The 14,168-nt window shown below is 38.0% G+C and overlaps 1 long non-coding RNA gene across 1 annotated transcript in view; it reads right to left on the minus strand.

Annotated features, from left to right (window-relative positions):
* Nucleotides 1-14,168, minus strand: part of LOC117197983 (uncharacterized) — a 243,585-nt gene that overhangs the window by 178,505 nt on the left and 50,912 nt on the right. The window lies entirely within an intron of this gene.

The raw sequence follows: 14,168 nt of genomic DNA on the forward strand, positions 1-14,168 counted from the left end.
ATGGTCTAACTTGAACCAGACATAAGTTTTAGGCTGTCTAGCAGAATAGATGGCCTGAATGCCCTTTCAACAATCCTCCATAACAACCAATTCTTTCACTGGGCTTTTGATAAAATTTGTGAAGTGGGCTCTTTATATCATACTGTGTTTGAGAATATAAACCATACATATGAGTATCACATGAGTAGCTGTAATTATTAGAAAAAAAAGTAGTTCAAAGGAGGGAGAGGCCATTTCGTATTGGCATAACAGGGGTAAACTATATGCTGGAGCTATGCTTGGAATAAGGCTTTAGAGGATTAGGAAAGTTTTCAGAGGTTGAAGTTTGGGGGGATGGGAGTAAGTGCCTAGGAGTGGGGTAGCTGTAATGAAAAGTATACTAGACTTGAAGTTAAGAAATCTGGGTGATAGACTGACAATCTATGATAGGCATGAATGAAATAGCTGAGCTGAGGAAGTAGAAGGAAAGTCTGGTGGAACACTAAAGTAGATCTGCTGAATTGAAGCAGAAGACAGGAAGAGTTGAGAGTGGGTTGATTTGGACCATGAAGTGATAGCAGTCAATATGCTATTTTCTACTATGCTTCCAGATGCCATACAAGGTTCCAGGGAAATGGGAAAGAATAGCATATTCTTTGTAAATAAGCTGTAAAGAAGCTTCAAAATCATTTAGTCAACTCATTAATTTCAAAGAAGAATCTAAGGTCCACATCCAGAAAGTAAAGCAAATCACCCAAGTTGACAATGTTGGAGGCAAAGCCAGGATTAGAATCCAGCAGTCTGATTTTCTTAATTCATAGGTTATTAATAAGCTTTTATACTGAGGATTTTCCTCCTGTAATGTTGTTTTTATGAAGCCAGAACCATGCTGAAAAGATGCTAGACTATTGGATGATGAGGGAGATCCTAGATGTTCCTGATCCAGCTAACTCTGAGCAGAAATCATTATAATTTTTGGTCTTTAAATTTTGAGGTTGTTTGTTACACAGCAACATTATCTGTAACAATGGAGAGACGTGACTAGAATATTTTCTAGGCTTCTTTTCTAGCAAGAATCTGTTCTACCCCATTCCTATCTTCTCTTATCCCAACAAGCTTTCCCCCAAGAGGCTGACTGTCCCATTACTATTTGCTCTCCCCAGAGCACTCCCTATTTCTCAACCCCGCTATCTCAACGGAACCTTCTCTATCTCCTTTACGCCTAGGTTACACATTGTGTAAAAATGAAAACATGACAAGTAGATGCCATTTCTCACTAATAAAAGCACAGCAGGAAGAAGACTGGCTCTGCTCCATCTCATTACCACAGTCATTAGCCAGCACACAGGTGAGTAATTACCAGATGTTGGATATTCCTCAGATCTCTCCTCTCTCAGAATGTAGGGAGAGGATGCTCGGCCATGGGTCACCAACAGTCTTCAGCAAGTAACCCTTCTAACCTTTCCTCCTCTGTATCCCACCTTACCCCTCTCCCTTCATCCGTGGTGGTCTGTGAGGATGGACCCCTGATCACACCAAATGCTGCAGGCAGACCTAGTGCTTACACTGCCTATGTAGTTGTCATTACTTCAAAAGTTCCCTTGGGGTCACATCATGGGTTGATTTGGGGGACAGAGAGGGAAAGGAAGGCAGGAGTTCACTTTCTTCTATTTCATATGTTAGAGTTCCTCTACAAATAAAACATCCCAAAATTACAACCCTAAAGTTCAGTTCCCCGAAGCTCTCAAAGAACTGAACAGAGCCAAATTTTTTGAGGGAAATCAATCGTTCCTAGGGAGCTGCGTACAGTGGCATGGGTCAGGGGCAACCCAACTTGAATAAGCAAAGGGACTTTGTTTCGCAGAGGTCAGTTCATGACTATCCTCCTACCCCTGAGATGGCTTTATATCTTAATTTTTATTTTCTGAGAAAATGGTTCTGTAAGATATCAACAGGTCTAAAGAATATTATCTCATACACGGGGGAGGGAAGGATTGGGAGACTGGAATTAGCAGATGCAAACTACTATGTAGAGAACGGGTAAACAACAAGGTCCTACTGTATAGCAGAGGGAACTATATTCAATAGTGGTAGAAGATGTGATCTATCTATCTATCTATCTATCTATACACAGTGGAATACTACTCAGGCATTAAAAAGAATGAAATAACACCATTTGCAGCAACAGGGATAGACCTAGAGATTATCATACTAAGTGAAGTATGTCAGACAGATAAAGACAAATATCATATGATATCACTTATATGTGGAATCTAAAATATGACACAAATGAACTTATTTACAAAACAGAAACAGATTCACAGATACAGAGAACAGACTTGTGGTTGCCAAGGGGAGGGGAGGTGGGGGAGGGATGGATTGGGAGTTTGGGATTAGCAGATGCAAACTATTATATATAGAATGGATAAATAACAAGGTCCTACTGTATAGCACAGGGAACCATATTCAATATCCTGTAATATACCATAATGGAAAAGAATATGAAAAAGGATATATATATATACGTATAACTGAGTCACTTTGCTGTACAGCAGAAATTAACACAACATTGTAAATCAACTATACTTCAATAAAAAAAATATTATCTCACACATATTAACTCAAAAAAAGCATCAGTGTCTCATACTCACAAGGATCTGAAAGAAGTTTAGATGTTCACCAGGAAACTTCAGTGAGCATGGTTAGGTGGCATTTTGACTGTTCTTGTTTGTTTCTAGGGAACTTAAAACATTTGAAAAAGCTTCTCTCAGAATGTAGAACTGAATGTGAAAAGCATCTGGGATCCTGAGTTAACTTTATAGACAAATCAAAAAGGCTCAGAGTTAGGAACAAATTAGTTACACCCCATCAGCAACAAAATGCCATTTGTTGTCAATAGAGGTGTGCTTAATATTGGGGATCAACAATGCCCTGTAACTAGCCTTAGCTGGCTTCCTCACCTCTTCTGCACTTCATGCACTGACTTGGTAAAACAGGATTTCGCCATGGGCAATTTTAGTAGGGTGTTCATATAATTTTTCATACAAACTAGGGAAATTGTGAGAGTAAAAGCAGTTTCCACTAATGATTACTCCATGACAACAGGCATAAAACGGGATTGTCCTGGGAAAACCTGGATGCACAGCCTCCCTAAATTTGGGAGATATAAGAAAGGCCTCTGCACTAAAAAATATCCCCGCAACTTCTTTCTTTTTAATTAATTTTTATTGGAGTATAGATGCTCTACAATGTTGTATTTGTTTCTGCTATACAGCAAAGTGAATCATTTCTGCGTATACATATAACTCCTCTTTTTTAGATTTCCTTCCCATTTAGGTCACCACAGAGCCTTGAGTAGAGTCCCCACAATTTCTTGTCACACTCTTTACTATAGGAGTGCCATTACAGAGAATCCTTTTAACATTCAATACCTTGGAGAACAGCACTTGTTTTTTTTAAGGAGAACAGCACTTGTTTTTTTAACCAGTCTCTCCTTAATGTAAATACGAACATGAATTTCTTCCTTTTTGACAGCTGACAAAAATCAAAGCACTGAATAAAGAAGAATTTTTTAAAAGGCAGGAAAAGAGGTGGAACAACATCACTAGGCGCTATTTTAGGAGGATTGGACTGGTAGGGTGCCCATGTTGGGAAACCACAATAGAGCCAAGTTTCTGACTCCAATCAGAGAAACTAAAAAAGGATATAAGAAGTACAGAGGGTAAACTCCATTTAGGGTACAAACTTTTCTCAAGCTATCCCAGGCAATCTTTCTTATATTAAGGTTTACCCACCCCATATTCAGTGCTGACACAGACAAAAGAGTGTTGAAGTGGAAAACCTAGGAAAAAAGCAACTGAGGTTTATTGTATTTGATAGTTTACTTGCACTAGATAGAGCAGACCTAAAAAAGCTGAAACATGAAAAACTAATAAAAATTAAGATATTTAAATTCATATTGTCAGTGGTGAAAATCTAGTGAATTAACCTGCTATGATACCAATTTCTTAAAGAGGTCCTCTAAAGTGCGTTAACGCTGCTGCTTGATTCTGAGGTGGTAGAGAGGGTGGGTGGGAAGTAGGGGGAAGGAGAAGTGGGGTCCTGGAACTTACTGCAGAAGCTACATTAGCCAGCTCCATTACCACACATATGCCAACTTGAGTAATAGAAAGTCATACAGGTTGATTAATAATTCAACAAATTGGATTCAGATGGGGTCCTTCAATGGCTATTTACATATAAGCAAAGCTCTGGTGTCCATATTTAGTTTCTACCCTCTTCCCCCAGGGAACTGGTACAGCATGATTTGAATTGGCTTTAGATCATTTTGTTAAATAAACATTTTATTTTGAAACACTTTTAGAGTTACAGAAAATTGCAAAGGGAGTACGAAGAATCCCTATATACCCCACACCCTGTTTCCCCTATTACTAACACCTTATATTACTATGGTACGTTTGTCACAATTGATGAACCAATACTGATTCAGTATTTACTAAATTTATTCAGATTTTCTTGTTTTTTACCCAATGTCCCTATTCTGTTCCAGGATCCCATCCAGGACTCCATATGACATGTAGTCATCATGTATCCTTAGATTCCTCTTGGCTATAACAATTTCTCAAACTTTCCCTGTTTTTGATAATCTTGAGAGTTTTGAGGAGTACAGGTTAGGTATTTTATAGATTATCTGTCACTTGGGTTTTTTCTGATGATTGAACTGGGGTTATGGGTTTTGGGAAGGAAGATCACAGAGGTGAAATGCCATTCTCACCACATTATATCAAGGGTGCATACTATCAATATAAACTAATCACCGTTGATGTTAACCTTGATCATCTGGCTGACATAGTGTTTGCCACATTTCTCCGCTGTAAGTTACTCTTTTTTTTTCTCCTCTCTTTCCATACTGTACTCTTTGGAAGCAGTTCACTAGGTGTAGCCTATACTCAAAGAATGAAGAGCTATGTTCTACCTCCTTGAGGTAAAGTAGCTACATAACTTATTTGGAATTCTGCCCAGAGGATTTGCCTATTCTCCCTCATTTGTTTGTTTGTTTGTTCATTGAATCATGCATATGTTTCTGAGATGGGAGACACTGGGTGATGTTGACAAGAACATGATAATGTAACACTTCTTTATTTTATTGCTCAAACTGTTCCAGCTTTGGCCATTGGGAGCTCTTTCAGCTGATTTCCGTGTCCCTTTGACATACCCCATCATTGTGGTTAGTTTTGTTTGAGTATTTCCTTACTCTCTGGCACTACAAGATGCTCCAGGTTCATCTTGTGTATTTCCTGCCCCAGTCCTAGAATCAGTCATTTCTCCAAGGAGCCCTGGTTCCTTTTATTGGAGCATGGTATTAGAAATCAAGATCTGAATTTCTAAATTTGTTTTGAAGGAAATTTTAAGGGAGTCTTTTCAGTTGACATGTTACTAGCAGTGTTTATATTGCCTAGCTGTTTTTATTTTATTTTATTTATTTATTTATTTGTCACATCACACGCACGTGGGATCTTAGTTCCCCGACCAGGGATTGAACCCATGTGCCCTGCATTGGAAGCGTGGAGTCTTAATCACTGGCCGGCCAGGGAAGTCCCTGTTTTTATATTTATTAAAGAAATACAGTTTTAGGATGCATGGTGATGTTGGAAAATAACTCTTTGTATGCTAAGAAGTGAAAAATTATTGAAGATTTAAAGGAAAGTTTTAATTTCATTTTAATATATTCAAACAAGAATTTGAGAAGATGAATAAGGATTGAAGAGAAGAGGGAGGAAAGAAGATGCCTGGAAAATGGCATGCAGGTGTTTTACTGATTAGTTGACTGATTAATTTTATTAATATGCTGTTGGCCTGTGCAATATTTGAAAAAAATGAAACATACTTCTTCAGTTTAAGGTAAATCCTGAGCCTCCCACAGGGTAAGAAAGGAATATTTCTGTTCCTAAATTCTAGTGTTTCAATGGCAGCACCAGGAATTTTATAGGTTAGACCTAAGAGTCCCAAACTGGATGGAAAAGTGCTAGGAGACATATCTTTGATTGAGAAGACATTCATTTATCTTTATCAAATATGTAAGCAGGGGATTTATGAGTCATCTTTACCCTTTTACTGGTTGTATAGCCATGGACAAGTTGTTTGGTTTCTCTAGACTCATTTCCTCATCTGCAGAAATGTAGGAACAATAATACCTACCTCTGTGAGGATTAAAAAATAAACTAAAATGCATAACAACTTAGCAAAATACATAGACATAAAATAAATGCTAATAGACGCTTGTCATCTTTCAATGAGTGAAGGCAGGCTTTTGGTCCCACTGGCCTCCAGGTATGCCAGAGCATCATAGAAACTACTGTTGATCTGGAGCACCATGGTAGGAGATTTAAGCATAAGTGAGATGAACCCCAACACCCCAATTTTTCCATTACTGAGGCCCCTTTCAGGTGGGAGGAGTGGGAGGCTAAGGGGAATGCATCTTAGAAAAAACACATTTCATAACGCAGTCAAGATATTTCCAAAATAATCAGGAATCTGATATGAAAGTCTGGGTACTAACTCAGTGCCCTTTTTTTCTTCCCCTTCAGAGGTAGAACAGATCCCCAAGATTAGTTTATTACTTCCACTTAATACAGTATCCCTAGAGACACATTTTCACAGTTTGGAAGCAGACCCATTACTACACTGCAGTGGGGTGGGAGAAGAAGGCAAGAGGGAGGTTCTCTGTTACTAACTGCCTGATTGATTGCAAAAGATCATGGCGTACTGCTGTGAGGGTTCCAGGGTGTGTTCATTAAGAAGATGATTTATGTTCTTTATGACCAAGGTGATTTTAGTTTGAGTTTTACAATAAGGCATTTGCGCAATTCCATCCCCCCTCGAAACCACCTTAGCTGAGAAGTCTTACTGTGTTAAGAACCACAAACCTGCTACAGAAAAAAGGTCTTTAATATTTAATAATAAGCAGGCTGTAGCTTTTTTTTTTTTTTTTTTTTTTTTGTGGTACGCGGGCCTCTCACTCTTGTGGCCTCTCCCGTTGCAGAGCACAGGATCCGGATGCGCAGGCTCAGCGGCCATGGCTCACGGGCCCAGCCGCTCCGCGGCATGTGGGATCTTCCCGGACCGGGGCACGAACCTGTGTCCCCTGCATCGGCAGGCGGACTCTCAACCACTGCGCCACCAGGGAAGCCCCAGGCTGTAGCTTTTAAGCACATGCTATCATTGTGTCTAAACGCAGGCACTATAACCCAGGAGACCAAATAACACGTGGCTACTCGTCTCTCCCCTTTTCTCTGTAAAGTATTTCTGTAAAAGTGTCCCCCATCATAAGACTTAAGACGCTGCCCAGAAGTAAGGTGGAGTTGGAAGGAGCACGGTCTAGGAGTAAGAGAGCTAATCTCTGTCTTCACAATACTCTAACCTTATCATTTGGGTAAATTACTTCTCTTGATATAGTTTTCTAATTTTGAAATGCTATAATCAGGACTCAAACTCCAAACTAATAGCTGTCAACCCCAAATCCAATCCTCTTTTCAATATGCCACCTTGCCACTATTTTATAGCTATTTAAATTTTTTGCTCCTTCATCCAAAACACTTCATCTTTTCCTCTGTTATAGCTCTAGTCAATCACGGACAGTAGAATAGTTATTTGTACATGACAAAGATAGTCTTTGCTTGCCTTGATACTTCTACCATTTTGTAGAGTATTCAATATATGGTGGTCAATTATTGCTCATTGAATTGATGACCCTTATGCTTTTAACTGTTTTCTGAAATTTTTAAAATTAAAATTTGTCTTTACTCCCACCAAGGATATAGTATGCATTGTGGCTCTTCATCCAGACTACTGTGCTCAATTCTCTCTCTATGGCTAATCCTCAGCCATCTGCGCAGTATGCTGCTTGAGTAACCCTTGTTTCTTCAGGTCACAATACATGAATCTGGGGAGGACTTTTACTCATGTGCGTAAGAGTAGTAATTATAATGACAGTACTCACTGGATGGGAGCACCCCACCAGAAGAGTTGCTAGGACCTCAAGCCTTCCTTTACCCAAACCCCCTTCATCCCCCCGGCTGAATCAGTATAAGCTCATGACTTCCTATCAGCCTTTACAATTTCCCTATTGCATCCGTCGGTGCCACATTTTTCTGGCTTTATGGGGCTTTGATTATCAGGTGTCACATTAGGGTTTATCATTTTCACTGCCAATATGGACCCAGTGTCACCAGGCCCTTTGCTGCTCTATACCTCCCACCTCAACACACGCAGACACACACACACGGACTGTGTTCTCAATTGGGAGGACTCTCTTACCACCAGGATTTCAGCTCTTTTAATTAAGAGTTTACTTTCCCAATTTTATGCACACCTCAGCCTCCTATAGACACATAGATCAGCTCTCTTAGGACAAGTCAGGAGATTTGAGGATGTCATCTGATATCCAAAGCTGGTATCCCTTGCCAGTACCTGGGCATGGAACTTGGGTACATCCATTAGTTCTATTATTCCCTACTTCAGAGTGTGTCAACTGGCCTTTTTCAGGACACTCACTCATCCAGAGGGTGAAAATAACCTTTGCTACCACTCATGTTTGAGCCTTAAACCTAAGGTCTAAGGATGAGGCCATCAGTCCAAAGTCCCTTGCAGGTTCTTTTCCTATGGCTCATCAGGAGATCACTCAAAATGACTCCTGTTGCTCTGTCTAGAGTCGGGCATGCATATCTGCTCCCCAACCCCACACTCTCCAAAATGTTCTGTGCAAGAAGTTTCTCATTTTCCCTGAATCACTTTACCAAAGAACTGCATAGTACATATTTTCAAAACTCAAGCTCAGATTTGCACAGTTATGTTTTCTTCAGAGAATAGTTTTTAAAGGTTTTTAAGCTATTTAGATGCAACCTGAAATGTCAAAACTCTTCCATGCTTTTAAAAAATAAACGCGGTGTTCATCACAATGCTAAAAATCAGAACCTTAGTGCTAGATGTTAAAGATTTACAAGGTATTTCTGCCATTTTCTCTGAAACAAATTCCTCTCCTCTTTCCACCCTCCAACCAAGGGCTGATCCTTCATTTTTTGAATGAAAGATTTTCATTTAACCTTCTTCCAAAAGTCCACAAGGAAACCACTGACAAGCCAAAGAAATCTGAATGGGGAACATGTAACATGTCACCATGATTAAGGCTTCTTATTAATGCTGGAGGAAAACCCCAGTAAGCAAGACATAAAAAACTAGTCAGTTAAACAGAGGTCCCATTACTGGTCTCTCTGTGATCACACAAACACACTTTGGGAGTGTTTGCTGTTTTCTGTTCCTCTCCCTCTATTTTCTGTGACATATAAGTGCATAGGGCCTGACCCTGACCCACAGCAATTTATATCAGATAGAGTAGTCTCTCTGCCTCAGTAGGCATGAGGAGGGGAAGAGATGGCTGGTAAAGCAAATGGCTCTTCAATGCATGCTGAACCACCTCCCTAGAGGAGGAGGGTAGAAAATTAATATGGGGACCAGACCTTTACCTATATCTGAATATTTATTAATACAACAGACATCTGTGCCACCACAATGCTTCTGGAGAGCAAATCCACCCCTTTCCAAGATGCTGATTGCAATGTTTTCCAACGTTGGGTGCTTGCCAGCTTCTCTAGTGGTTTTTCCTTGACTTTGGGCTCAACTGCATAGGTTGTATATGGTTATATACAGTCTATTCTCATTATTCACAGTTCTATAAAGTTGCCGGGAACTCTCAATTAGCGAATACTGAACCACTGCTCCTAGGGGAAACACAAGATGAGGTTTCTGAGGGCTACTGGTCAAAACATTTTTGTCAATTGATCCATACATAACTTTTGTTTTTTGTGTGTTTAAAGATACCTGATATTATATATATTATTGATCCACTATATTAAGCTTATGGTCAGCAGCAGTATAACCCATAACTCATGTCTGAGCAGAGCTTATCCAAATGCACATGTCTTCTCTGTAAGGTACATCACAGCTTTCTTGTACTCAGGAACCCTAAAGAGCATTCAGCACTATGCTCGAGGGCCATTTTCAAAGTAAAATCACCAAAAAGAAACACAAAAATATGAAAAACATGGCACTAAATAAATTGTGAAAAGGAGATTTATTTATAGTATGAGAGCCAAAACAAGAAGGCAGAGAGCCATCTTGTTCAACCTCAGCTGAGAATGTGAGTTTCAAGAGGCTCAAATAGTTCACCACTCTGCACATGTCCATGAATGACTGTGCAAGTCTCACAATTATTGATTTGCAGGCTACAAATAAATTTTAGTGAGTAGGTACATTTGCAAATACAGAATCTGTGAATAATGAGGACTGCCTGTATATTAATTGTATAAACGTGAGTTTACAATTTTCAACCAAGTACATCCAGTGCTGTTTGAAGCCCAGAGAAAGTGAGCAAACAAAATGAAGCTAGCCCAGCAGAACACGTTTATAGCTTCATTGCTATCAACAGCCAAGGAAGAAAAATACATACCTACAGTGGTTAATAATAAAGGTTTGTACTTAAATTCAAGGCTCACACACTTAATACTTAGCTTATTCATTAATTTTCTCCACTCTTCAAAATCTGGGTGAACTAAAGCAACCATTGAAGGATGAGTGGCCTCGAATATGTCATAATAATGATAATATTTATCACTTAATTGTTGCTTATTATATAAAGAATTACTATGCTAATCACTGTAATCATTTAATTTGTACAATGCTCCTGTGGGACAAGTATTACCATCCCCATTTTACATCACAGGAATCCGTTCCTTAGAGACATAAAAATGCGATGACGTCATACAATTAGTAAACAAAATATCTAGGACTGAAACCTAGGTGTTTCTGATTCCAAAAACTAATATTTTAAACCAGCATTCTTGAAGTCAGCATCATCTGAGAACATGTTAGAAATGCAAATCATTGGGTACAACTTCAAACCTACTGAAGTAGAAACTCTGGGGGTGAGGCCCAGAAATCTGTGTTTGAAAAAGCCCACAAGGAGATTCCAATGCATGCTAAAGTTTGAGAACCAATACTGTAAACCACTATTTAAGTCTATCTAATTTTATATATTGCATTATGCTAATTACCTAAAATTAATGTATTCTTAAAATTAAGTTTATAATATAAGAATAGGTATAATACATTTTTAACAGATATTGGAGGAAAATCGGCATAGAATAAACTGAACATATTTAAAGTGTATAATTTGAAAAGTTCTGACTTGTGTACATACCCATGAATGTGCCCACAATCGAGATGGTGAACTTATCCATCACTCCCAAAGTTTCCTCATCTACTTTGTAATCCCTCCCTTCCATCAAGGCCCCATCTCTCTCTCCCCAAGTAACCATTCATCTGCTCCCTGTCACTATAGATTCGCTTGCATTTTCTAGAGTATGATACAAATGAAGTCATGCAACATGTATTATTTTTGTCTAACTTCTTTCCTTCAACATAATTAGTTTGAAGTTCACCCACCTTGTTGTTTGTATCAATATTTTATTTCTTTTATTGCAGAGTAGTATTTTATTGAATGGACATTCCACAATTTATCTATTCATTTCTTTTTCTTTTTTTTTTGCGGTACGCGGGCCCCTCACGGCCGCGGCCTCTCCCGTTGCGGAGCGACGCATGGAGACAGGCATAGCTAAGAATGTGTGGCCATGTGTTAAAACAACCACGGTAATTCATAAATATAATTAATTTTATACAATTTAATATATAAGAATTAATAAATAATAAATATTATGGGGGAGATATATGTAGCTACTTGAATATGGTCTTTCTCTTCAAAGGTTCACTTACTAACTTTAGCCTTGATTAGTGGCTCTTTCCTGCAGCAATTTTTACTGTGTTATGCTAATAGTGGTTTTCTATTTGCCTCACTCCTTCTACTCTTGTTATTTGGAATTCTCCGGGAAAGGAGATTTGTCTCTTCTCCTCCATTTATTTACTTTATCATTAATCTTTAAGTATCATTTAAGTCATGTATATTTATTTTATTCTTTGGGTTATAATGCAATGCTTTGTTATTTTATTTATTTTGTTGCTCAAACTGTTCCAGATTTGGCCATTAGGGGATCTTTCAGGCTGGCTCTTGTGTCCCTCTGACATGCTTTTGTTTGTTCATTTTGTGAGTACTCCCTTGCTTTCTGACACAAGATAAGCTACAAACTGATCTTGTATTTTTCCTGCCCCGACTCTACTATCACTAATTTCTCCAAGGTGCCTTGGTTTCTTTTACTGGAGAGTATTATTTAGAAACCAAGATCTGGGCACTGAGTATGCACCTTATTCCTTGGGTGTCATTGCTACTAGGCGTTTTTAGTAAACAGAGCTAGAAAATATATGCATGTACGCTGGCCCACGTATACACACATATATAATTATTCCTGTGTTTAAATATATATATGAGTATAGCAATATGAGTTCATATCAATACCTCCAACTCTAATCCAGAACCCCAAGGTTCATTTTCGCCTTCTCCCTTTGCCTATTTGTAGCTTCTCTGACAGTGAGAAACCTAGCTCCCATTATCTACAATTTATTTACTTACATGTTTAATCACAGCATACAAGCAACCAGCTTCAAAATAGCACACTCTCATGTGAAACACATTTACCTACTAGAGTACAGTATTTATATACAATTCTTTTTGTTTTTAGCCTTGCAATAACCAATCAAAGCACAGCATGGTTGATATTTTTATATTCACATATAGTAATGTTCACTCTTTGTGCTGTACATTTCTATGAGGTTTGACAAACGCATAGAGTCATATATCGATTTCCACAATATCATATAGAACATTACATCACCCAAAAAATTCCCTTGCACTTGCTCATTTTTAACTGGGTTGTTCATTTTCATATTATTAGGTTTTGAGCATATATTTTGGATTCAAGTCCTTTAATAGATATATGCCTTGAACATATTTTCTCCTAGTCTGTTATCTGCTTTTCCATTCTCTTAAAAGAATCTTTCTAAAAGTAGATTTTAATTTTGATGAAGTTTAACTTATCAATTATTTATTTTATAGGTCATGCTTTTGATATCATATTTAAGAAATCTTTGCCTCACTGAAGGTCACAGAGATTTTCTCTAATGTTTCTTTAGCAGTTTTATAGTTTCAGGTTTTACATTTAAGTCTGTGAGCATATATAATAGCGCATCCTATTCTTTCAGCACCATTTACTTACTAGAGTAATGTAACTACTTACTGTTTTTTCCACTGAATTACCTTTGTATTTTTTTCAAAAATTAGTTGTCAGAATATGTATGGGTCTATATATGAATGCACTATCTTATTCCACTGATCTAATTGTCTATCTTGACACCAATACCACACCATCTTGACTACTATAGCTTTAGCATAAATCTTGAAATGAGGTAGAGTTAGCCCTCTCATTTTTCTTCCTTTTCAAAGAGGTTTTGCCTATTCTAAATCCTTTGAATTACCATATGAATTTTAGGACTAGCTGGTAAATTTCTACAAAATGGTTCACTGAGATTTTGATAAGGACCATACTGAATCTATAGATTAATTTGGGGAGGGCTGAAATATTAATATTGGGTCTTTCAATATATAAACAAGCTATATCTCTCCATTTATTTAGGTCTCTAATTTCTCTCAGCAACATTTTATAGTATTCAGTGTATTTTTGACAGATTGATTTTGAAGTATTGATATTTAATATTTTATGCTTTTTAAAAATTCTAGTTATTCACTGATAGTATATAGAAATAAAATTGATTCATATATACTGATCTTGTGTTCTACTGTACAACTTACTAAATTCGCTTTTTAGTTTTAGTAGATTTTTAATAGATTCTATTGGACTTTCTACATAGATGATAATGTTTTGTGTGAATACAGTTTCAGTTCTTCCTTTTCAATATGTATGCCTTTTATTTCTTCTTCTGGTCTGATTTCAAAGCCTGGAACCTTCAATGCAGACTTAAATAGAATGGTGAAAGAATGAGGCAGGAAATAGTTGGGCCCCAGGCTGAGCAGCTGGAGGTCATCTCCTGTGGACAGATACTCCAGAACAGCAGGAGGGAGGACATGCTGAGCCCTGCCCACATAAGAGATAAAAGACCACATATTCCTGATTCTCGAAGTCAAGGAGACCTTCCCGACTACACATGCACAGAAAGGCTCCTTGAAG

This window comes from Orcinus orca, chromosome X (assembly GCF_937001465.1).
Source record: "Orcinus orca chromosome X, mOrcOrc1.1, whole genome shotgun sequence".
Lineage (NCBI taxonomy): Eukaryota > Metazoa > Chordata > Mammalia > Artiodactyla > Delphinidae > Orcinus > Orcinus orca.